This window comes from Triticum aestivum, chromosome 4B, assembly GCF_018294505.1.
Source record: "Triticum aestivum cultivar Chinese Spring chromosome 4B, IWGSC CS RefSeq v2.1, whole genome shotgun sequence".
Taxonomy (NCBI): domain Eukaryota; kingdom Viridiplantae; phylum Streptophyta; class Magnoliopsida; order Poales; family Poaceae; genus Triticum; species Triticum aestivum.
Window position 1 is genome coordinate 504,569,467 of NC_057804.1, and position 27,535 is coordinate 504,597,001.

The following is a 27,535-nucleotide window of genomic DNA, read 5'->3' on the forward strand; positions in this document are numbered from 1 at the left end:
CAAGCAACCATGTCTTTCAAAATATCAACGCTAAACCAAGTTATCCTTAGCCCATTATGCTCAATCATTGATCCATTCATCAAACACACTTGAATACTAACTATAACCAATGCTCAAGTACGATCATAGTGCCCCTTAGTTGGTGCTTTATAAGAGAAGATGGAGACTCAGGTAAATAATAAAAATTGCATAAAGTAAAAGAAAGTCCCTTCGCGGAGGGAAGTAGGGATTTTTAGAGGTGCCAGAGCTCAAAGCAAAAATGGAGAGATAAAAACATTTTGGGAGGCATACTTTTCCCACCAACGAAAACGACTTAGAGTTCCCAGCACTTTCCATGCTAGATATATCATAGGCGGTTCCCAAATAGAAAATAAATTTTATTCCTTTTTCCACCATACTTTCACTTTCCATGGCTAACTGTATCCACGGGTGCCCTCCATACCAACACTTTCCAAGGAATTTATTATTTGACAACATAAAGTAAATTCATTTTTCATTTCGGGACTGGACATCTCTAATAACTTTGTCGTACTATCATGTAATGACAAGTGAATAAACACTCATCGTGAGAATAACACATCTAGAATGGAAAATATCAGTCACCCCTCTAGCGTGCTCATACACATCTTTCAAAATAATATCGTGAGAATAACACATCTAGCATGCAAACCACTACTATAAGCATCGTGGCAAACCCATTCATATTTTATTTTTTCATTATATATGTTGTATTCCAACTTTTCTATTGCAAAAACTCTTCAAAGAAAACCATAGAATCATCAAAACAAGCACACAACACAAAGAACAGAATCTGTCAAAAACAGAACAGCCTGTAGAAATCTGGATATTTAGAATACTTCTGTAACTCCAAAAATTCCAAAAAATTAGGAAAACGTGATAAATTTGTTTATTAATCTTATGCAAAAAAATCAACTCAAAATCACTCTTCTGATAAAAACGAAAAATAATTTTGTGAGCACAAAAGTTTTTGATTTGCAGCAAGATCAAATCAACTCTCACCCAAATCATCCCAAAGGCCTTGCTTGGCACAAACACTAATTTAAACCACAAAAACACATCTAGTCAGAGGCATAATTGGGTATTTTATTGAAAACAACAAGAAAACCAAAAAGCAAAAAGATACAAGTTGGGTTGCCTCCCAACGAACGCTATCATTTTACGCCCCTAGCTATGCGTGATGCGAAGGATCTAAGTGTTGTCATCTTTAGTTCTAGATCCATACGATGCCCTCATGATTGATTCATATGGTGGCCTAATTATTGTTCTAGGGAAGTGTTCCATACCCTTCCTTAGTGGAAATTGAAATTTAATATTGCCTTCTTTCATATCAATCACGACACCAATAGTACGTAAAAATGGTCTACCAAGTACAATTGGACAAGACGGATTGCAACCAATATCAAGAACAATAAAATATACGGGCACGTAATTCCTATTTGCAAGAATAAGAACATCATTAATTCTTCCCATAGGCTTTTTAATAGTAGAATCCGCCAAGTGCAAATTTAAAGAGCATTCTTCAATATTGGTAAGACCAAGCACATCACATAAAGATTTCGGAATTGTAGAAACACTAGCACCCAAGTCATATAAAGAAAAACACTCATAATTTTTTATCTTGACTTTGATGGTAGGTTCCCATTCATCATGTAATTTTCTAGGAATTGAAACTTCTAATTCCAACTTTTCTTCAAAAGCTTTCATCATAGCATCAACAATATGTTTAGTAAAAGCTTTATTTTGTTCATAAGCACGGGGTGAATTTATCATGGATTGAAACAAAGAAATACAATAAACCAAAGGGCAACTATCATAATTAAAGTCTTTGTAATCCAAAAGAGTGGGCACATCACTAGTTAAAGTTTTGACCTCTTCAAACCCACTTTTATCAATTTTCTCAACAAGATTTTCACCCTCCAAATTATCGGGACGCCTTCTAGCTAAACTTGACTCTTCTTAAGTACCTTTTTCATCAACCTTAATTTTACTAAACAAAGAATCAATAGAAGAAACACCAATCATTTTAAGATCTTCATCACTTTTATGAAAGCAATCACTAGAAAACACTTTTTCTAAAAATTCTCTTCTAGCTCTAAGCATAGCGGTTCTTTTCTTACTTTCATCCATAGAAACATAAAGAGATTTAATCGATTCTTCAACCTTAAGCACAAAAAATTTCATCTTGAGAGTTTCTACATCATGAGAAATTCTATCAATACTTATAGACATATCATCAACTTTATTCAGCTTTTCTTCTATTGTAGCATTGAAAACTTTTTTGAGTATTGATAAATTCTTTAATATTATTCTCAAGATCATAGGTGTTCCTATTATTATTATAAGAAGGATTACCATAGGAATTACCATAATTATTAGTGGAATTACTAGGAAAAGCCCTAGGATTAAAATTACCTCTATAAGCATTGTTATTGAAATTGTTTCGCGAGATAAAATTCACATCTGTTGCATCACTTTTTTATCAATCAAAGTAGACAAAGGCACATCATTAAAATCATAGGAGAATTTTTATTAGCAACCAACTTCATAAGAGCATCAACTTTTCCACTCAAAGAATTTATTTCTTCTACCGAATTGACCTTTTTACTAGTAGGAGCTCTTTCGGTATGCCATTGTGAATAATTTGCCATAACACAATCAAGCAATTTAGTAGCTTCACCCAAAGTAATTTCCATAAAAGTACCCCCCACGGCGGAATCTAAAAGATTACGAGAAACAAAATTCAACCCCGCATAAATTGTTTGTATGATCATCCAAAGTTGGGCAATTCCTTAGCATCAATTTCATCCTTTCCCAAGATTGTGCAACATGCTCATGTTCAAGTTGCTTGAAATTCATGATATGGGTTCTAAGGGAAATGACTTTTGCAGGCGGAAAATACTTAGTAATAAAAGCATCCTTGCACTTACTACAAGAATTGATACTATTGTGAGGCAAAGAAGAAAACAAATTTTTTGCACGATCTCGCAAAGAAAACAGAAATAATTTCAAATTCACAACATCATTGTTGAGGGAGTCCTGGATTAAGGGGTCCTCGGACAGCCAGACTATGTGCATGGGCCGAACTGTTGGGCTATGAAGATACAAGATGGAAGACTTAGTCCCATGTCCGGATGGGACTCTCCTTTGCGTGGAAGGCAAGCTTAGCGATTCGGATATGTAGATTCCCTTCTCTGTAACCGACCTTGTGTAGCCCTAGCCCCCTCTGGAGCAGATCGACAGCTACGCCCCTGGCCATCAGGTCTGGTTTGGAAGCTTGAACTACATTTCCGACATCCGCGGAGACTTGATCTTCGACGGAATCGAGCCCATGACAGCCCCACCCTGCCACAACAATGAACATGACCTAAATCTATCATCGAACCATGCTCAGGAGATAGCGCATGTAACTAATCTAGCCCTAGATTCAGAGTAGATTGCGCCATCTGAGGATGGGAGGCTCAACCCCGCCACGGAAACCGTAGACTCATTAACGTTAGAGTCGAACACAGATTTGACCTCCAACGAGGCCTGTGTTATCAGAACCTCGAACTCGTCTCCTGACATAGGTTCCAAACCGTGTCTATCTGCGCCTATCGATCAGGCGCTGATCGTTGAGTTTAGCTCCGTGGATATCTTCCGACACTCGCCTTTAGGCGATGTGCTAAACTCATTAAAGGCCCTTGCCTTATCTGGGGATTCTCGACCGAACTATATCCGGTTTGAATTGGAAGCTGAGAGTGAGGAATTTCAATCCCCACCCACCACCCACTTTATAGCCACTGTCGAAGATTTGATCGACATGCTCGATTACGACTCCGAAGACATCGACGGTATGGAAGAAGATGCCGGAGAAGAGGAGATGCAAGAGCCACCGCACATAGGACGCTGGATGGCCACCTCCTCGTATGACGTATACATGGTGGATATACCGAAAGAAAACAATGGCGATGACAAAAGGGATCTAGTTGAGGATAAGCCTCCTGAGAAGCAGCCAAAGCACCGACGTCAGCGGAGCCGCTCCGAATGACGCCATGGTAAAAACAGCGATACCGGCACAAGATAAGATAACACTCCAGACGATGCCGAAGACAATGAAGACCCCGTCGTGCCAACTTCCGAACAGGCCGAACGGGAGGATGGGTGAGCCAGCCCTGATGAACAGGTTGTGAACGAAGACTCGGAGGACAATAATTACATGCCTCTCTCCGAGGACGAGGTGAGCCTCGGTGACGAAGAATTTGTCGTGCCCGAGGATCCCGTCGAGCAGGAGCATTTTAAGCGCCGACTTATAGCCACTTCAAAGAGCCTGAAGAAGAAGCAGCAGCAGCTTCAAGCTGTCCAAGATCTGCTCTCACTGATAGATGGACTAAGGTCCTAGCAGCCGAGGAATATGGACTCGAACGCCCAACCAAAAGTTACCCAAAGCGCAAATTGCTACCACAATTCGATGACGAGGCGCTGGAGCCCGCACCACCAGTATATGATGCGGCTGACCGACCACCACATGTCCAGGATAAAGCGGCAACTCAGTCTGAACACCAGCTCGCACTACCTCGCCGAACAAACAGAAACACAATAGCTTGGGGATACACACATGACCTGCGGTACGACTTGCAAAACAGAGTAGGCCAGACCAGATCGATCTACAGATACCGTAGACCAGCTCCATCCCAGCTGTGTCGCGACGTGGCCCGACATAGAGGTGCCACACAACCCCTATGCTTCACTGATGAAGTAATGGAACATGAATTCTAGAAGGGTTTAAACTAGTGAACATCGAATCATACGATGGGACAACAAGTCCCGCGTTATGGATTGAGGATTTTCTTCTCCATATTCATATGGCCCGCAGTGATGATCTCCATGCCATCAAGTACCTCCCGCTAAAACTCAAGGGACCAGCTTGGCACTGGTTGAACAGTCTGCCCAAAAACTCAATTGGCAGTTGGGAGAACCTGGAAGATGCCTTCCTTGACAACTTCCAAGGCACCTACGTCTGACCTCCGGACACCGATGACTTAAGTCATATAATCCAACAGCCTGGAGAGTCAGCCAAGAAATTCTGGACTTGGTTCTTAACTAAAAAGAACCAGATCGTCGACTGTCCGGATGCCGAAGCCCCAGCGGCCTTTAAGCATAACATCCGTGACGAGTGGCTCGCTCGACACCTCGGCCAAGAAAAGCTGAAGTCCATGGCAGCCCTTACGACGCTTATGAGCCGCTTTTGTGCGGGCGAAGATAGTTGGCTAGCTCGCAGCAACAACAATTCAAGCAAACCTGGCACTTCTGAAGCCAGAGATAGCAACGGCAAGCCCCGGCGTAGCAGACACAAGCATCAAAATAATGGCGACAATGCCGAAGGCACGGCTATCAACGCCGGATTCAGTGGCTCTAAGTCCGGTCAACAGAAGAAGCCATTTAAGAGAAACAATCCAGGCACGTCCAGTTTGGACCGCATACTCGATCGTCCATGCCAAATCCACGGCACCCCCAGTAAACCAGCCAATCATACCAACAGAGAATGTGGGGTTTTCAAACAGGCCGGCAAGTTAAATGTCGAAAACAAGGAGAAGGGGTCGCAAAGCGATGGCGATGATGAGGAGCCCCGGCCACCGAAAACAGGGGGACAGAAGAAGTTTCCTCCACAAGTCAAAATGGTGAACATGACATACGCCATCCACATTACCAAGAGGGAGCGGAGGCGCGCACTCAGGGATGTCTACGCAATGGAGCTAGTCGCCCCAAAGTACAACCCATGGTCGTCCTTTCCGATCACTTTCGATCGCAGAGACCATCAGACTAGTATCCGTCACGGCGGTTTAGCCGCACTGGTCCTTGACCCAATAATTGATGGATTCCACCTTATGCGAGTCCTCATGGATGGCGGCGGCAGCCTGAACTTGCTCTATCAGGACACAATGTGCAAGATGGGTATCGATACTTTAAGGATCAAACCCACCAAAACCACCTTCAAAGGTGTCATACCAGGTGTAGAGGCCTGTTGTACGGGCTCAATCACACTGGAAGTGGTCTTCGAATCCCCAGATAACTTCCGAAGCAAAGAGCTAATCTTCAACATTGTCCCTTTCCGCAGTGGCTATCATGCACTGCTCGGACGAACTACATTCGCTCGATTCAATGCGGTGCCACACTATGCTTATCTCAAGCTCAAAATGCCCGGTCTACGTGGTATCATAAAAGTCAATGGAAACACGGAACGCTCCCTCCATACCGAAGAGCACACCGCCGCCCTCTCAGCAGAAGCACAGAGTGGCCTCATTAGATTGAACCTCAATTCGGCGGCCAAGCTCAAGGACACTGTCAAAAGAGTCTGAACTACCCTGCAACAGGACAGCCTAGCTCATCAAGAGCTTGACTAGCAATTCGGCCTCCGTACCAACCCCGACCAAACTTTGGCCTTCGTTCCGCGCGTACATAACTACATATTAAAGATACCATGGGGATAGACGGAGGCACATCTAGGTTGTCTTCCACAATGCGGCTCAACCGCTCCGGGACACACACACATTATTTTACATTTTCTTTTCTTTTCAGGTTACTTTTTGTCTAGGCCATTACTGGCGACCTGACAGCCGGACCTATCAAGGTACAGATATACCAAGGAGGGAAGTAGCTCGAACGCGCGAGGGAATCTCTAGATATTCTTCTCGATGATCATCCTATCTATCTTTGGATCCGCACGCAGCTCCCCCCTGGTCTCAGCAGTTTCTGAAGTCATGTTGTTTTTAGTTTTTAATTGTTTTTATTTGATTCTTTTTTACTTTAGGTTGCAAATTTTGTCTAGTTTCTATTGTTTCAATTTTGGCCAAGTTTGAAAAGTTTAAATTTGAATTTGATGAAAATTGTTCAAATCACTAAATAACTAATAACTTTTATTTAAAAATAGGTTTTTAATTAATTCTTTTTGCTCCTATTTTTAGTAGTTTTATTTAACTATTTAATTAATAAAAACAATTTTAGTATAATTTAGGTCTGTTTAACATAGAGTTTAAAAACAGAACCTTTTATGCTAGTTTTTAGTGATAGAAAATTGTTTTCTTTTATTTTAAAGTAGTTATTTTTTTCACTTATTTTATTTTTGTAAAACCTTCTGTAATTTAATATAAACAACTTTTAATTAATAAATAAAATTGTATTAGTTAAATTAGTGTTAAAACTTGTCTAGTTAATAACTTAGGTTTTATAATAGCCTTTAAGGTGTTTCTTTTTGTTAGTAAAAAAACTTTAGTGAATTACTTTATGCTTATTTATTAGTTTTAGATTTTCTTTTCTATTAACATAGTTTTGTACTTTTATTTTAAATTTAATTAGGAGAAAAACTTTGGTTGTTCAGTTGTTAACCTTTATAGTTTTCCTTTGAAGTTTTCTTTGGATTTTTATTTGGTTTGTCTTATTGATTTCTTTGTTGATTGTTATTTTGAGTGCTAGAATGCTTGCTTATATGATTGCAAATGTTTGACTATAATACATTTCTTAGAGAGTGACGAATAGTACTATTTGGATTTGTGAGAGTGGATAGTCTTCATCAACTATTGCCACGCAAGTTCACTTTGACCATATGTTCATACCTATGTTCTTATTGCATTATTGTCATGTTTTACACATTCCTCCAGTAGTTTTATTGAATCTTGTAGCTTGAGTGGAAGCATGAGGTAGGAACCCATACCCTAGTACTGAGCTTCGAGAACATTGTTTATTTCATTGCTATGTTGTAGTAGACGGGGATTGGTATGAGTGTTCGTGAGAGGTGTGAGAAGGAGGAATCTATGTCAATGACGATAACTTCAAGATCGGCAACTTCAAGGCCTTCATCCTCAAGACTGCAATTCCTCAAGGCCTCAAGACTCGAGACAAGAATTCAATACACACTATTGGGTGGAAATTGGTTGTTAGGCACCTGGAGTGCCCAGTGGATGCCTAGTAAGCTAGAGTAGGCCTATATTCAAGAGGAAAGCTCCACCCAGAGTCTAAGATACGGAAGAATACTTCATGCCCGGATGCTTACCTTGTGCAGCCACAAGTCATTATGGGCTCTGGCTTGGTTGATCATCGTAGTGACTCTGACTCGTCCAGTGCTATGAGATGTAGATCTACGGTAGGATGGGACGAGCACTGGAAGTGGTTAGAGAAACTCCTTGAAAGACCATGTGTTTGATCATCCTGTTCTCAAACACCATGGAGTGTGAGAATGTAAAAGAAGGGACCAAATCATGTGGGTAAAGTGCACAAAAATCTGCAGAGTAAAACCTAATCGATTAGTCGTGTCCTCAGTTACGGACAATTTGATCCTCTCGAGTTGGACCTATCTCGGAATTCTCAACACCGGACTGATAACTAATTGTTGGGTAGCTAATAATTATGAGCTATGTGACATCGGTTGGCGAAACCATGTCATATTAGATAACTCTATAGTGAAGACTCTTCATAATCATTTATTTTAGGGAAGATAAAAACCAAATTTTATGCAAAAACTAAGACTTCGAGCTACCACAACCATATCGCATATAGAATAGACTTTTCATCTACCTTTTATTGTGATCTTGCTATACATTAAATGTACTAACCTACATGGCTGCAACTTATCATGTTGCGGATATTTCTACAACGAGTAAGAGTTATAATATAGGGTTACGGTCTACACTCAACTTGTCATTGGCGTTGATGGAACTCCACACCCTTATGCTTTGTTTCCACTGTGATATAAGGTATACTCTGGATCTACAATATTTCTTTTACATGTGATGATGTGGTATTTCATCAAAGTACTGTGTGTGTGCCAACATACTGATCCAGGGATGGCACAGAAAGCATAGAGACTTGACCATATTGGGTGAGGTCGCTACATCGAGTCATCACCTTCTCATTCAAGCACCAGTCCTGAGAGCACTATTGTCATTCTTATGCATTGAGTCTAGTTAATGTTGCATGTGATCATGACTAAATCTCTTCTACCCTGAATTACAATGTTTAGTCGTTGCTTGAACTTCAGAGGTGCTCTACATTTATGTTTTGCGGTCACAGTAAGGGCCAGCAAGATACCATGTTATATATTATATCATGATTGTTTTGACAAATTTTTGGCATTCGAGATATCTTATTATGGCTCGCCATGAGTAAATGTGAGACCTAAGGGTTATCATTCATATGGTTAGTTCATAATCTTTGGTGAAAACTTCAGCACTAGTTAAGCATATATACCGCAACGAGAACAAAAGAGTTTGTAAAAGTTTTTCTTTATCACTTTTAGTTTGTCCACTGAGTTGCTCGAGGACAAGCAATGAGTTAAGCTTGGGGGAGTTGATACGTCCCAAACGTATCTACTTTTCCAAACACTTTTGCTCTTGTTTTGGACTCTTGCATGATTTGAATGGAACTAACCCGGATTGGCGGTGTTTTCAGCAGAATTGTCATGGTGTTGTTTTTGTCCAGAAATAGAAGTTCTCGGCTTGAGTTGAAAATTTACTATAGCGACCCGACCCGGATGGATCGAAGTCTCTGTCCTTAAGTGTCATCCCTTGATCGGTATGCTGACACGCACAATACTCGAGGATTTATAACAAAGGTAAATCACATGTATAAAATAACGTAAGTACTATTACCTCAAATAATATAGCGGAAGTGACAACAAGGTTGTGGAGTCCCAACAACACCAACAGCAAAGTTGAGTGTAGTCATCGCAACCCTAATGTATCACTTACTCGTCGAATAATTCCTACAACATGAGACGTTGCAACCGTGTAGGTCAGTACATTGAATGTACTGGCAAATTCACACGACAGAATAATGATGAACAATATCTATCACTACATGCATATTTGTTTAATAGAGGCTCGTATTTTAATTTTTCATAAAGCTAATTTTTCCCCACAACAAAGGAATAAATGTTTTATTCAATACCAACATTATGCCATTATTGAGAAGGTTCCTCCAACTCAATCCCAAAAATTCCCAAATTATTAATAACCCAATACATTAATTGAATAGAGAGATGAGATCAACAAGTAATTCACTTCTAGATACTCAAATTGTCCATAACTGGGGACACGGCTAATCATGATTAGTTTGTACACTCTGCAGAGGTTTGCGCACTTTTCCCCACAAGACTCGACCACCTCCATGATCGGAAGATCGAGACATAGCCTTTCTGAAGTATTTCCTCTAAACCCTAGGTAGACCGGTACACCTACTTTTCCCTACATCAGCTATTCTACCAAGGAAATAGGTCACACAACTTACTCAGCTATGCCAGAGCCAATAATGGCTTGTGGCTGCACACGGAAGTTTCTAGGCATGAAATATCTTATGATCCCTTTGAGTCTGGGTGGCGGACCTATGGTAATCACACGGGTACTCCGGGATCCCCTTGGGCAAGCACTGGTTTCTCCAGGTGCCCCAAACAATCCACCCAGATGTGTGTTAATGTTGCCACCTTAAACTTTCCCTTAACTATTATTTCTCTCATAACTTGCATGAATCTCACATACCAATCCCCATCTACAAGCATGGCTAAGCAACATATGACACAACAAATATTACTGGGTTGTTTCAAAGATAATAGGATCCTCCCTCATGAACTACATAGTAAGGCCACATGTTTCCAATCCTACTCATACAATCTTTGAGGGTGAAACTAATGCATAGTAAAAGCTGGGTATTGAAAAGTATGATCAAAGTGTGAACTTGCCTTGTACTCTTGATGAAGATTCTTCGCACTCATAATTCCAGATAGTTCTACTCGTCACACTCCGATCAATCTATCGTAAGTAAGCAATTTTATCCACACATAAGCAATCACTCAAAGTCCCCACAAAATGCAAAGGAAGATTGCAAAACTCTAAAAGAACCAAATCAAATTATTTTGCAAGATTAGATCCTAATTTCGGTGAAAAAGTGTGGTGATGGCTCAAGATGTTAGATGATGCCTAGGGATTCAATTTGAAAAAAGGAATCAATTGAAAAAGAGTTATAGTTTAAAAGATAAAAAGTTGAAACTAATGATGCTACAGGATGTAGGAAGTCAATATGAAAATGTAGGAAAAAGAATTACTAGATTGAAAATAACAGGTCAAGTAATTCAACATACCATTAAATATGCTTAAAATGTTGTGTAACAACTCTTTGGTGGACTAGTAGAGTAACTGGCTAAGATCAAAATTATACGTTGGAAAGATGACACTAATTGTGTGAATAGAAAGATTACTTCAATACGAATCTGATGCAGTTGGGTTCATCGGAAATGGAGGTACGAATAAAAAGATATAATCAAAAGAAATTTGAGAATGAATCTAAACAAATTTCAAAATTTGAACATTGCAAAAAGTTTATTTGATAGATTCAATGTATAGGTGGAATCAAGATGAAAATATTGGTGTTGGTTTTGTCTAATTTGGATGAACGAGTAAAAAGTTATGCTAGGGTCAATCTGTTTTACGAAAGAAAAAGTGCTATGGCTAAAAGAATTCTAGTCTTAAAATGTAAATACAGGGACTAATTTATAAATCTAATTATTCTACCGTACACTAGTCTAAAAAATAATAAGCTATGGACGTATAAAAAATACGAAGAAAGATACCTATATAAGATTGAGAAAAGACGATTTTGAAGAGAGGAGACAACTTCCAAAAGTCCTGCTGGAGAGAAGAAATATATTTTTCTTTTATGAAGCTAGTCAAACCAAAATATTGATTTAACCCATAGTGGATGATTTTTGGTTATACGGTTCAATATTTATAGGTAGAAGAGAGGCTTAAGGGTCAAAGGCTAGGCAATGTGGGATTAAATATAGACAAAAAGAAAAGAAATAGAGGCAAAAAGAGAGGCGCTCTGACGGGCCTAAAAATGTTCGGCCGACAGCGCGTGTTGTAGTTTTTTTTTGAAACAAAATTCGGCCAAAGTGAAAAAAAATGGCTGGCTGGGCCTAGCCCATGTAGGAGAGAAGAAGAAAATTAATGGGGCGCTCGATGCCACTATGCTGCGCATGTGCGCGACAGTTAGTTCGAGGCACACATGCAGTTTTTATTTTTTAAATAGAAACAGAAAAGAAAAAACTGAATAACGAAAAGAAAACTAAAATTGTACATAGGCATATTATATATCAAAATTTTCAGAAAATGATTTCCTAAATGATGAACATATTTTTAGCGGCAAATAAATTCAACAAAATTTTAAAGAAAGCGAACCGTACTAGTGGTTCATTTAAAAACCAAATAAATTTTGCTTAAATACCAAATGATTTCAAACTCATTTTTCTCTAGTTTTCCTACTGTAGGGAATCCTTTTACTCTATTTTCCATATATTTTATTTTTGGAGAAAAATAATTTGAATAAAAACCAAATAACTCCAAATTGAAAGTGGGTTTCTAAATAACTTCAAAGGGACTTTCAATTTGATTCTTTGAAACTTCAAACTCTCTTTCTTAGCATTTGAAGAATTTATTTTATCTTCTCTCATGAAACTCAATGAGTTGCATAAAGTTTCCGAATTTGAAATATTTCCAAATGGAATTCAAATATTTTCAAAACCCTTTTCATTTATTTAAATGGAAGAAGTCATATCATCGTCACTCTAGGGTTTTTTGATGAAATGAATATGAATTCATGGAGATCATAAATGCAAGGTGAAAGTTTGGAAAAGTTATTTCATTCCCTCTCATTCAACTTTCAAAAAGTTTCAAATTTCACTCAATTTCACACAAGCAACCACACCACAATCAAACAAGCAATCAAAACTATTCATTTAATATAACATTCCAGAATTTAGAACTTTGGGATGTTACAAACCTACCACACTTAAAATGAATCTCGCCCTCGAGATTCGGAGAGGCTGGCAAGAAATAGGTTAGGTTCAGGTCTCCTAAAAAATCCATCGTTTGTCATGAAGGTCTGGGGTGCTACCACCCTTATAAGCATGGTTATGGTTCCACCAACACTCAGGTACTCCATCCTCATTGTTGGCAGTGTCGATCTTCTCAGATCTTCAGGATAATTCCTTCTCTGGGCTCTTCCGGTAGTGGCATAACCTTTTCCTCAATCCTTGTGTCCTTGCATCATGGTAATTAAGGTTCTTCCGAGACAGTGTCTTCTCAGCTCACAGGTCTGGCGCCAATACTAAACAACTATTGATATCTCATGGTGGTCATCAAACAATTTAACTAGGTCCTTGTAGAAAATAGTTCTATGCTTCATTCTCACCGTATGGCCTATAGTTGGCAATAACTGCCTTGTACAAGGGAAAAATTGTTATACCATTCTAAGGTTCAACCAAGGTTATTGATATCGTCATCTCTCTACTATGGATAAGTCACTCAGATTTACCTTCCCATATAGTAGAGGTGAATAATAAGAGTAAGTCGGCATGGTGATCAATCCATTCTGCACTCAAATCATTACCTTGTATATGGTTTAGTGAATCTCGCATTCTAACACTCGGTCATCCTCACAAGCATTGCAGAATTTCTCTTGTCGACGAACTGAATTCGGATATATCCATTGCTTCTGCAAGCTGAAGAAAACATCTATCGTTCTTCACAACTCTCGGGTTTTCGTACCCTCCTAAGAAACGTCTGCTGATCAAATCACAACTTCTTCCGAAATTTCTTCTTCCAGGGGGTACTTGATCCTTATTTATTCATGGGCATGTGGGTTATGGGCGCACTTCAACACATGTGTAGCTTTAACTCATCCTGGGGTTACAATTGTTCCATATTCCCAACATTATACCTCCTTTATATCCAATAGTACTTCATCCCTTCATATTCTTGGGGTATCCCACATATCAAGATAAAAGCCATACTTATTTTGTCCAAAGTCCACTCCGTGGAATATCATTATCCTTTCCAGGGGTCAAGTGTCCTCACAGGGTACTACCACCCTTGAAATGCACAAATTCTTCTATAGACCATACTTCTCATATCCTCGAAAATGGTCAAAATCTTTGTTCATAGAGTAACAACTCATAAAATTCAACGTATGACATCATGACACATGAACTTTATTGATTTCATGAATTTATTACAATCTCTGAGCACCCATTACATAATTCAACTCATCAAACTTATGAAAATAAAATTACTTTCTACTACTCATATTATCCATATCGAAATCTCAACTACTCAGCTGCAGCTTTCAACTGATCTGAACATTCCCTAGCAAAATGTCCCGCTTCTTTGCAGCGAAAACAATTCACTTCCGACATGTCTCGGGGTTTCTTTGTGATTACGTAGGCTCCTTGGATTTTTTAAGCTTCTTCTTCGAACATTTATAAGCGTAATGACCTAAATTCTTGCACCTGTAACATGTGATATGACTCAGGTCTTTCTTTGTAGAAATTGGGTTGTTCTTGGAATACATTCTGTTTCTCTTCCTGGACTTTTCCATACAAATCGGGACTTCTATTTCCTGTGGGTCATAATCTACTTCCACTGTCGGCAATTCTACTAGATACTCTTTCGGACAATACTGGGAGATGTGTCCTTCTTCTCCACATCAATAGCATACTTGGTGTAAAGTTTAATTGGATCTTCTTCGGGTGTGTCCTCAAAATCTTCCTTCATCGCAGGTTCTTCTAAAATTTCCACAAGGGCTTCTTTCATTGCTTCTTTCTTCTGCTAGATAGTTCGTTGTACCATGGGGTAAATGTGACACTGAGCAAGGCAGTGGGTAGTCCCTTCACACAAGAAACAAGTAATCTGCCTAGTTGGGCATTCTTCAGCTGGGTGACTTTCTTCACAATGAGGGCATTCATACTTGTGCTCCTCCTGGGTGTGTCCTATCTCTCCACAAATCCTGCAGGCATAAGGTTTCTTCTTTGAGTTATCACCACGCTTTCGGATGAGACGAGATTTTGACAGAGTCTTCTTGAATTCCTCCCAACTTTTTGCTCCATTACATCCTTGTATGGCTTGATGCATTTTCCACCATGTTGCATCACTTTTTGTAAGGTACTGAAGAGCGAATTGAACTTCATACTTCCTTGCAATCAAATTTTTCCTGAAGTGATCCTCAGTGTTTTGTATCCATAGCTCTGCCTCCGACTGGGTCATCGGTCCAGAGAATACAAGTCCGTCTTCATTCATCCTCTATTGGTTCCAAGAGTTTTGGGGTGAGATAAGAGATATAGAGAGGGATACACACCATACAAACAATAGTTTTGAAGAGACGAGTTTTATTTTGTGGCTATCGGAAAAACATTAAACAAATGACAACTCACAATCGTCGCATCTAACGTAAGTATATAACAGGGGTTTGGTCTTCTAAAGGTCAATAAATCTTCAAAGTCGTCAAACTCTTCAAATCTTCGGAGTGTCCACTATTTTAGCTTCAACACTTCTAATGCATGGTGAAATCCTCTTTATTCTAGAGTGGTCTTAGTTGTCTGAATCTTGTCCTTCTCGGATTGGGCTCATCAGTTGAATCTTCATGTGGTAAAAAGGGGGAAGAGTATAGTCTAACAGTTCTAGGTGAGAGGAAATATTTGGTAAAGAATAGAAAAGATGAGGGTTAAAGAATCCTCTTGAAAATGAAGTTTTAGAGAAATCATCTCCTAAGGGCTTGCTAGTTTCTAGGGGTCACATCCTACTGTTAACATGTGCTCTGATACCATCTTGTAGCGACCCGACCCGGATGGATCAAAGTCTCTGTGCTTAAGTGTCATCCCTAGATCGGTATGCTGACACACATAGTACTCGAGGATTTATAACCGAGGTAAATCACATGTATAAAATAGCGTAAATACTATTACTTCAAATAATATAGCGGAAGTAACAACAAGGTTGTGGAGTCCCATGATAATCCCCAAGTGCAGGGAATCATCGTAGCAATTTCCAAAGGTGGAAGTGATAAGTACGGAGTGTCGAACCCACATGGAGCTAAAGGTAAGATCAATATTCTCTCAAGCCCTATCTACCACTGATACGACTCTACGTACACCGAACGTTTGCTTCGAACTAGAAACGAGAAATAAAACTACGTTGTGGGTATGAAGAGGATACTTTGCATGATATCGGAGAGTTAAAATATAAAATTAGGTGTTGTTATCATAAACTTAAAATATATTACTAAATATTATAAATAGCGAGTGTAGAATAATGATGGATCGGTGTGCAAAATTGTCCCAGGCAATTGTTAACAAGACCGGTAAACACTATTGCAATTTCATATGAGGGAGAGGCATAAGCTAACATACTTTATCATCTTGGATCTTATGCACTTATGATTGAAACTCTAGAAAGCATCCGCAACTACTAAAGATCATTAAGGTAAAACCCAACCATAGCATTAAAGCATCAAGTCCCCTTTATCCCATATGTTGTGACCCACTTATCCGTGTTTATGCTTCTCTCACTCAAGCAACACAGACAATAAGTAAACCATGGACATATTATGACACCCTACAGCAGGAATCCCTGACGCTTACGCGACACGAAGGGCACCATAGGACAGCACCAAAATAAAACATACAACTCATACTGAAAGGATCGAGATGGACCTAGAGGAGGGGGTGAATAGGTACAATTACAAATTTTAATTATTACTTAGCAATTTTAGGCAATAATGCGGAATACGAAGGTGAGCCTAACAATTGCAAGTGAGTACTAAGTACTAAGCAAGTAACATGAGCATGTAAGTAAGCAAGCACAATATGATATAAGTAAGTGCTAAGAGACAAGTAACCACAAGTAGAAAGTTAGGGTTAGGAATAACTGCAACTCCGGGAGACGAGGATGTATGCCGATGTTCACTTCCTTGGAGGGAAGCTAGTCACCGTTAGAGAGGTGGATGTTACCACAAAGGCACACCAACGCCACGAAGGCTCGCCCTATTCTTCCTTTGAGACAACACCACGGAGGCGTTTCTCAACCACTAGTGGTAGACCTTGGGGTGTTCTCCAAACCCTCACACAGTTTTCCGAGGGTAATCACAAAGGTTGATTCCTCTCTGAAAGACTCCTACCGCCTAGGAGTCTCCAACCTCCAAGAGTAATAAGAACGTAGGGGAAAAGCTCAAGACTTGCTCAAATCTTAAATTCCTTTGGTGCAAAGAAGGGGAAGGAGTGGATCTATCACTTGATTGGAGAACTTCTCTCAAATGTTCCTAAATCACTTGGGGATCTAGGATTTGATGTAGGGGATTGAGAGAGAGAGTGAAAAGTGTTCTTGGCAAGCTCAAAGTGAATGGTCAACCTCATCCCGTGGAAGGGAGAAGCCTATATATAGTGGGTGTGGAAAAAGTGACCGTTTGAGCCACTTAAGTGCATAGAAGGGGTCAGACATCCGGACAACACCGGACGTCCGGTGGCACAAATATGACCGGACATCCGATAGTTATCGGTCGTCCGGCCGCTGGGATCACATAAGCCACGAATCTGTACATAGCACACGGACGTCCGAGACGTGCCGGTAGTCCGGAGCCCGGACGACCGGAGAGGCCAGGAAATCCGTAAATATGGTTCTATGGTGGAAATACCGGACGTCCAAAACGTGTCGGCCGTCCGGAGGCCGGACGTCCGGAGTGTTTTAGAAATCCGTGAAGATGCGTAAAACCCTACAATCCTACTTTGGTGGATGTATTTAGTGTTATTGAGCTCTTGAACTAGCTTTGGGTGCTGTCAGGTTTGAAAGAGCCGAATCCTTATCCAGTGCGCCATGGGCCTCCTATTATAGGTGAAAGGGGCTGCCACAGTGGCACACAGGAGGTGGAAAGTGCTACAGTGTTGCGAGCTTATCACTGGTATTAGAGGATAAAGCGCACTCAATGCGAGGCTTAGGTGTCCCTTCACTTTATCGGGGACGGGGGCGAGGCCCGTCCCGTCCATCACCGCTCCTCCTTGCTTTGATACTCGCCCTGGCCAGCAATGCATGCGGTGCCATGTAGGCAGGCAGGCAGCTGAGGTGGCGTGGTGGCGAAGCCTCCACGAAGGGCTGCATGCTGCCACGCAGGTGCCTGCCCAGCTGGATGGGTTGCCAGCTGCATGCGAACGGCGACGGAGACTTGGCTGGTGTGGGCCTGGCAGTGGCCCTACAGGTGCTCTTGGCAAGGGCCTTGCCAGGTGGCCCGACAAGGGTCTCGCCGCGGCACGCTGTCGTCCCCGGCAAGGACCTTGCCGGGGGTCTTGTGGGCTTCCTCGGCAAGAACCCTGCCGGGGATCGTTGCCTTCTAATCATCATCTGATCTTGAATATTCTTTGTCTTCACAAAGATCTGCATGCAACCACGGAGGTGCCTCCCGAGCCCTGTCCCAATGCATTTGTTTTGCGTTGGTGGGCTTGAAGGTGGCTCGCTCAGTTGGTGTGGGCGAGATACACTGGCAAGGGTCTTGCCCGGGCCGCTGAGGCCCCCCCGGCAAGGGTCCTTCTCGGGGAAACCTGCTTCGTCCACTCGATCTTTGTGGCCTTTGCCCTTGTCGTTGCTTTGTTTTTCTTGCGCCTTTGGCTTCTCTCCTGCCCTGTTATGCGTGGCCGTGGAGGGTGGCTCTGACTGCTCGTGCACCAGTAAAGGGGTCAAAAGCAGAGCCCCTACTTTTGTACACCGACAGGAGCCCCCGAGCCTGGGCCATACAAAAGCGCAGCACGTCGTTGGGCCAGGCCCAGAACGGTGCGCGGGCAGGCAGGGCGGATTTTTACTGCGGTAACTGTTCTGTCCATTGCGCTTCCACCACGACCCGCGTTGGACGCGCGTCATGGGGGAGCGTGTGTGACATGGGAGGCATGCATGGGATGGTTCCGGAACGCATGCGTCGTATCGAAGTTAATAGGAAAGGAGGTGGCCCGTGCCTTCCCCATAAAAAGGAATAACCGCGGGCGTGCTGCTCACTTTACCCTTTCCTACGTCTTCCCCAATCTTGGAAACCGCCGCCCCCTTTCTTCCTTCTCGAGCCCCCTGCTTTCGTCCATCGTCGACGTGCTTCCGCCATCCCCTACCCTCTGCTTCTCGCAGCCGCCATGGCGCCCAAATCCACCAAAGGCAAAGGGGCAGCCAAAGATGCCGGGGCGGCGGAGCCATCGGAGAGCGAGCTGGTGGCGCGAAGGGCGCAGTTCGCCCTCTTCCCCTTGATGGTCGACGTGCCCACACTCCGGGAGTACTACAAGCTTTTGTGGGGGGTGAAGACGGGGGGGGGGGATGACGGGGCATCCAGCCACACACATCGTCCCTGCTAGCGCCGGGCTTGCCCGAAATCGGTATCCCTTCTTCTTCGACTACTTCTCTTGCGGGCTTTGTCCCCCGTTCTCTTATTTTTTCAAGGACATTATGCACACCTTCAGCTTCCACCTTCTGGATTTTACTCCGAATGCCGTGGCGTGCATGGCTCTTTTCGCACACCTCTATGAGGGCTTTGTCGGGGTGCATCCCAGCATGGCGCTCTTCCGCCGTTACTTCTCTCCTCGGATCCAAAAGGGAGGCGCCATCACCGTCAGCGTCGCTTGGATCCCGAGGGCCAAGGGAGCATACCCGGAGGGTGCCATGAAGGAAAGGTGGGATGAGTGGCGGGGCCGGTGGTGCTGGATCGAGGAGGAGGACCCGCCAGTGTTCTGTGAGGTCCGTCGGGTGGCGCCGGTCTGTGGAAAGGACTGGGGTGACGTTGATGCCGATGACAAGAAGCTTACGATTGCGACCACCAGGATCCTCTGGCTTACCCGGGCCGGGCTCACCCTCGAGGTGATCGGGGTGGACTTCATTCGCCGCCGAATCGCTCCTCTGCATGACAAGGGGAGGCCGGCCTAGCTTTTTGTGAATGCTGCTAACATCATGAGGCTCCGCCCCGGCCTCGACCAGAATCTGACGGTGCTGAGGCACGCTCATCTTTGCCAACGGATCTTCCAGCTCGAGGTCAATGAAGAAGGCGAGGTTGAGCGGCCCGGCAAGGTTGCAAGGGCTGCCGCAAAGGCCGGCAAGGTGGACAAAGAGCCTGTCTTCAAGTTGCTGGCGGGAGTGGTCCTGCTTAGCAACAATTCTCGCCGGTCGGAGATCATCGCCATGATGCCGCTTTTCAACGCGCATGGCCTTGACCCGAGTTGGGTCGCTCCTGATGAGCTCAAGGTGCAGGAGTTCTTTGACACCCTGCATGAGGCGTACATCGCCGCCGAGCCGCAGCTTGTCCAGGACACTTCTCAAGAGGAGCTGGAGTATATCGCCGCCAGGGTGAGGGAGGCGAGGCTTGCCGTGGAGGGGGCAAAGCTTGCCGAAGAGGCCGGCAATGCTGGCGGTGTGGTGGACAGGGCCGAGGCGGAAGCGGAGGAGGAGGACCTTGCCCGGTGGGCGGTGGCTGCTGGGGAGGCCAGCGGCGCCAGCGCTGGGGCCCCCCTCACCGAGGATGCCATCGACGGGTCTTCAGAGGAGGACGAAGGGGAGGAGATCGCGGCCTCCGACCCTCCAGCCACTGGGAAGGGACGAGTTCTGCGGCGGGCCGCCTTCGCCGAGCCGGTTCGTCCTGGCCGGGCCGCGCAGCTGCGACTGGCTCAGGGAACGTCGGTGCGCCAGACGAGGGCCGCGGTGACGAAGAAGGCGGCGGAGGCCGTGGCGGCGAGGAAGAAGGCATCTGCTTCCTCATCGTCCAGGTGTGCCCAGACGCCACCGCCCTCCCCAGCACCGGCAGATGTTGGCGCGGGGATTGCTTTGACTTTGGGCCCCTCGGCCCGGAGAGGAAAAGGAAAGCGACAAAGGAGGAGGAGGAGAGGAAAATGAAAAGTAAGCTTCTACTTTCCTCCTTCGTTTCTTTCACTTCCTCTGACGACGCTGCTCACTTATCTTCATCTTGCATGGACGTGGAGACGCTGGCCCAGAGGATAAAGAGGGCCAGGATTTCGATGAGCGGCCAGCCCCCGGCAGGCACCTCCGGCACGCCAGTGGTGGTGTCGAGCAGCCCGGACAGCAGCCCCCAGCCCAGCACCCAGCGTGAGTCCATCACCCACCCTCTATTAACATGCGTCATGTGCGATGCTTCAGTGCTAACCATGCCGTGGATGTAGGAGGGGAGCAGCACCAAGGGGAGCCAAAGAGGGCTTCTCCTATCGTGTCGCGTCCGTCAACCACACCGCCCCGAGGGGCGTGCCAGGCAAGGGCACCAAGCCCCGAGGCCATGAACACGGAGAGGGGGGAGCAGGGGCGGAGCCAGAAAATTTAGCCGATGGGTTCATTCATTGCCTTGCCTTGAGAAATTTGGAGGGGGGGGGGATTAGCACCCATGGCCTCTGTGTCGGATTTGATATCAGTTCATTAGTACGTAGTCCAATTTCACACCATCTTACAAAGACTATAGCACTCAGAGGCAACATAAAGAATTGTTACAATCATATCACCATTCGCATGTAATTGTTATATTTTAAAAACCAAAGAGAGAAATACATACCAGGTGGGTGAAATTAATTGCATTTTTCATGGATCTTTCTGAAAACATTAAATAAAGATACAAGTTAGTTTGACAAGTTTAAAATAAGTACCATCAAGCAAAAAAAACATCAATCACATCATCATTGTAAGTGATAGTAAACATACATTTCTCCACACTGAAAATTAGACAATGACCCTAGGTGGATAATCAAAATTAGGCCCTGGTGTAAGGTTCGCTTGTTAAATATCTTTATCTAATCTCATCTTGCTTCTTATAGGATTTCTTATGTAGTTTGATATTCTCTTCTGATCAATTCAATCATAAGGCAGACAATCTAAATTGTTTTCTCTCTAGTATATGGCTTAGGGATACTACTTGCAACAACGATATTTAATCTTTTGTCAACATCTAGCATTATTTTTGAACCTGGAAGTGGCAGCACCATTATCTGAACCTCGTGGCCTGATGATTGATTTCTTTTTAGAAAGTTATTTGATAACCTAGATCAATCAAAGTTCATGAAAAGCCAGCGAGAAATCTAGGGCAAAGATGATTAGAAACTCTACTTCTAGGCAGACTAGATTGAACATGCACAAGAGGGATACGGAATAGATGTGGCGTTGTGATCTCAATACCTTGAATTCGGACTGGTATCTATCATTAACGGCTTGTGTCCGGCGGACGAGCCCTGGGTGAACGACTAAACGGGGGAGACGAGACATTTTTTTCGAGGATCAGGGAGACGAGACAGTTGTGGGGAGTTGCTGAGTTAGGAAGCAAATCAAGCGATCTAGCCAAATCGCTGTGTGCGGCATGTGTTATGCGCGTACGAGACATGGAATCCATCGATCAAAATCGATCCAATCTGGTCAATTGACTCGTGGGCTTTTGTTTGGGCTAATTACGCTAGAATATTTTATACGGACTGAAAGGCTTCATGCTTGTGCATGACATTCGATGGGTTCAGGCCTCACATTTTACTGGGTTCATACCAAAGGATTATGTACACACAGATACGTGGCAAGAAAAATTCGTTGGGTTCAGCTGAACCCAACAGCTGTACACTGGCTCCGCCCCTGGGGGGGAGGAGGATGCAGGCGCCGGTGGCTTTGCCTCGACGTCGGACCTTGGCGGAAAGGGGGCTTCCGCTTCTCGGCCTGGCGCGGGTAAGCCACTTGCTCTCCGTCTCCACATGCATCCTTTCTTTTTTCTTCATTGGCTCTAATCTTGGCTTTGTCTTGTTTTCTTCTTGGCATCTAGAGGATGTTTACACCGTGATCAAGGACGTCGTCGAGGACGCTGCGGCACAGGCCAAGAAGATTGCCGCCGAGGAGAGCACTAAGGGTGCCACTGAAGATGCCGCCAAGGGGCCCACTGAAGAGCCTGGCAAGGGGCCTTCCGAGGAGGCCGGCAAGGGGCCTGCTGAGGAGGCCGGCAAGGCCGCTGCCGAGGAGGTGGTGGTCGACAACCAACCCTCCTCCTCCGCTGCCTCCGGCTCCGGCAGGTACCTAAGGGTGAGCGAGGACCTCTTCGTCCATCTCCCAGGCGCGTCGAGCTCCAGGGCTCCCATCGAGGGGGAGATGCTCGATGGCGAGGTGCTTGCCGCTGCCGAGCTCGAGGTTATCGACGAGCCGAGCATTGATGGTGATGGCTCCCAGGAGGAGCAGCTGCTCCAGGCCATGGTTGCCAACTTTCGGAAGCTCCAGGCTCTCCATCGCGCTCGCCTGGACAAGGCCAAGTCCAAGGCAGCGGTGGTGGAGAAAGTGGAGGTGGACTTCGAGGGGCACGTTGCCGAGGCGCGGGATTGGGTCCGCCAGGCTCAGGACGAGTTGAAGGCCACCCAGCGCGAGCTAGCCAAGCACGACATGGAGCTCACCATGAAGCTGGCCGACATCGAAAAGGCCCAAGAGATGGCGAAGAACTTGGCCGCCGAAGCCGAAGCCACTCGGACCCAGCGCCAGGCCGCAGTGAACTCCCAGGAGGAGGATCTTGCCACGCGCGAGGAGAAACTTGCCACCATGCTCCGCGGCAAGGATGAAGAGGTGGACAAGCTCGTCGTGCAGTAGACCCAAGAGCTGGAGCAGAGGCATCAGGAAGCACTCAATGCCTAGGCTCAGGTCTACGCCGGCAAGGTGAAGGAGCTGGAGGAGCAAGCTTTGAAGTTGTCCCAGGAGAAGGACACGCTCAACGGCGCCCTGGTGGAGGCGCAGGGCGGGGTCGTCAGCAAGGTCGGAGAACTCTCCAAAGCCAACGACTCCATCAGAGACCTCAAGGTGAAGCTGGGGGATCTCGAGAAGATGTTGTCGGAGGCTAGAGCCCGGGAAGAGGTTCTGACCAGGGACCTGGCGACGGAGAAGCAGCTGCGGATGAACGAGACAGCCAACCTCAATGATCAAGTGGCGGGCGAGAAGTGTTGGCTTGAACGCCTTGCCGCCGTTGCGAAATCGGCCGCCACTCAGCTGGCCATCTTGGGGATGCCGGACATGGGGTACGCCCTGGAGGCGAACCTGAGCCCCAACGCCAACCTGACCATATATTTTGAGAGGGTCATCGGCGCCCTGAAGCGGCTCCACTCCAACCGGGCGGCTTCCCTGGCCGAAGAGTCCCGGATGCTCTGCCGGGGGGCCATGACCAGGGTGCTCGCCAAGATAGCGCATTGGCACCCCGACCTCGACTTTGGAGCTGTGCTGAAGAGCTTGTCGGAGGATGCCGACATCGCGGCGCTCAATGAGCGTATCCAGCCCATCCTCAGCCGCATCGACAAAATCAAGAGGTTGGAGGGCTAGCGCCGGGACTAGGCACCCCATTCTTTATCACCGCTGCAGGTTCATGACCAAGACAATGCTATCTTAAGTTACAACCGTGGTGGCAATTTGTGTAATATAACTCTACAGTGCTCCTGAAATTATGCATATTATTTTCCTGTTTGATTTTCCTTTGTATGTACACCCCACGTCGACTGGGTAGGCTTGTCGGCACGTAAACCCAGGGCGGCGTCTTGAGGACAGATCCTCATTAGCATGTCGGGTGTGCTTGCTGCCGGGCAAAGAACCTTACCGCCCTTAGCACGGCCGCTCGATCCGTCAAGCTTGACTCGAGTCAGGGCCGAGAGCGTTGCTGATGGCGAAAGGCTACCCTGCCGCTCTCGACGCGGCCGCTCGAACTGTTGAGCAGACTCGAAACAGAACAAGGGCATTGTCGATCACAGGAGGGCCCCTCTGCGTACAGGCTTTCCATACATAGGACGAACCGTCGAGGATAATTACCTTATATCTAAGGAGAAATTTTTTAAAGTTCAGCATGACTTAGCTCTCTCGTCGCTGCCTCGGCGTCCTTCGGGCTAACGGGCAGCACCGCCCTCTTGGCCGCCTTCTCCACAGGAGCTGCGGCGATGATGAACTGTTGGGCCAACTACTAGACCAGATTCTCACAATTTGTGCCCCCTACTTGGCGCCCCAAGGATGTCGGTGCGGAAATGACACCTATGGGATCACAAGAATCCCTACTACGGTTTTGGGGCGCAGGATCGTGAGAAGAGCGGGACTAGTAGACAGCACAAGGGGGATTTTACCCAGGTTCGGGCCGCAAAGATGCGTAAAACCCTACAATCCTGCTTTGGTGGATGTATTTAGTGTTCTTGAGCTCTTGAACTAGCTCTGGGTGCTGCCAGGTTCGAAAGAGCCGAATCCTTTTCCAGTGCGCCATGGGCCTCCTTTTATAGGTGAAAGGGGCTGCCACAGTGGCACACAGGAGGTGGAAAGTGCTACAGTGTTGCGAGCTTATCACTGGTATTACAGGACAAAGCGCATTCAATGCGAGGCTTAGGTGTCCCTTCACTTTATCAGGGACGGGGGCGAGGCCCGTCCCGTCCGTCGCCACTCCTCCTTGCTTTGACACGCACCCTGGCCAGCGATGCATGCGGTGCCATATAGGCAGGCTGGCAGCTGGTGGCGCGGTTGTGGAGCCTCCACGAAGGGCTGCATGCTGCCATGCAGGTGCCTGCCCAGCTGGTTGGGTCGGCAGCTGCATGCGAATAGCGGCGGAGACTTTGCTGGCATGGGCCTAGCAGTGGCCCTGCTGGCGCTCTTGGCGAGGGCCTTGCCGGGTGGCCCGACAAGGGTCTCGCTGCGGCACGCTCGCGTCCCTGGCAAGGACCTTGCCGGGGGTCTTGTGGGCTTCCTCGGCAAGAACCCTGCCGGGGATCGTTGCCTTCTAATCCTCATCTGATCTTGAATATTCTTTCTCTTCACAAAGATCTACATGCCACCACGTAGGTGCCTCCCGAGCCCTATCCCAATGCATTTGTTTAGCGTTGGTGGGCTCGAAGGTGGCTCGCTCAGTTGGTGTGGGTGAGCTGCCCCGGCAAGGTTCTTGCCGGGGCCGCTTAGCCCCCCCCCCGGCAAGGGTCCTTGCCGGGGAAACCTGCTTTGTCCACTCGATCTTTGTGGCCTTGGCCCTTGTCGTTGCTTTGTTTGTCTTGTGCCTTCAGCTTCTCTCCTGCTTCCCTCTCCTGCCCTGTTATGCGTGGCCGTGGCGGGTGGCTCTGACTGCTCGTGCACTAGTAAAGGGGTCAAAAGCAGAGCCCCTACTTTTGTACACCGACAATAAGTTTCTACAATCTCATAACATGAGTTCGATACAAGCTAATCAACAATCATAGCAATGAGTTCGATTACAAGTTAACAAGCTAATATCATAATATCGTAGTATGCATAGTGCATAGTGCCTACTCCCCCTTGGCATCAAATCCCCAAAAGGGGGGGTCATAACAGCATCAGAGAGCATCATCATCATCATCATCATCATGAGCACCACTGCAACCAGCCTCGTCAAAGAAATCAGCCCACTCGGGACCCGAGGGGAAACCAAAATCAGAAGGTGGCTCCTCAGGGAGACGTTCATCATCACTCACATCGTAAACTCTGGAGTCTCTCAGACGAGCTTTCAGAGCATTCTTGGAAGTGACCATGCTAGTGACAACGTCGTGATTTTGGGAGCAATGAAAGGTGAACATCTTCATCATTGTAGAGTGAGCCTTCCCAAGAAAGCGAGCAATGCGCCCAAAGGATGCAGAACTGGAAGGAGTAGAACGAGCATTATGAGGAGGAACACTAGCTGCGGTGCGACGAGCAGTAGCAGTAGGAGGAGGAACCCAATCATCCGCCATGTGAGGTGGAATGACCCATCGCTCATGCACGTGAGTGCGGGCAATGGGAAATGAAGCGACACTCTCGATAAAATCCTGAAGAAAGGGGGCATGAGGAAAGGCCCACTTGTCCTGAAAACTAGCGAGGCAGATCTCATGCCATAGAAAATGAGGAACATTTATCTTCCCCTTTGGGGATGCATAGAGGCGATGCATGAGATCAATGCAATAGCTACTGCAAGACCCTTTGTCACCTATCTTGGGATAGATGGTGCGGATGACGCACTGATAGATGATGTAGAAAGGGGAGTGCCAAATGGAGACTTGGTTCAAACCCTTTTGTTTCTCTGTGTTAGACAAAATTTCTATCGGTTTGAGAAGATCCACACAGACATCAATGCCCTAGGGCCTATGGTTGGGGTCATCCTTGTGGATTTTGAAACCGGTGTCAGGAAACCCAAGTGCAGTAACAAATTGAGAATAAGATGCCGTGAGCACGGTGTCGGAGGTCATCCAAGTGACAGTGTTATTTGGACCAAAATAACATGTGGCATAGAATTGATGAATGGTAGCTTGGTTAAAGTCATGTTGAAATGCAAATGGAGCAGCAAGATTAGATGACTCAATGAGCACAATAGCCCCCGGATGTTTACCCGGATGAGTGTGAATATGTTCTAAGTCAATGCATACATGGAGAGACAAGCCATTAGGAATGATGATAGTGGTAAACATGTCAGCTTGGACATTAGTGCGAAAATGATTGTCCTGAGAGTCACTAACAACTGTAAACTGATCAACATCACGATGCAACTTAAGATAAGATGCAATGGGAACCTCGTTGAACCGCTTAACGTGGCGGTCAAGTGGTAAGGGAGGTTCAAGAGAGATATGACGAGCATCACCGTAAGGTTGCACCAGAGGAGGAGGAGGCTTGAAGGTGGGCCTACGAGTTCCCGGCTTGGGTGCGGAGGTACGAACAGCAACAAACGTGGGTTGTTCCAAATTATCCAGTTCATCCTTATA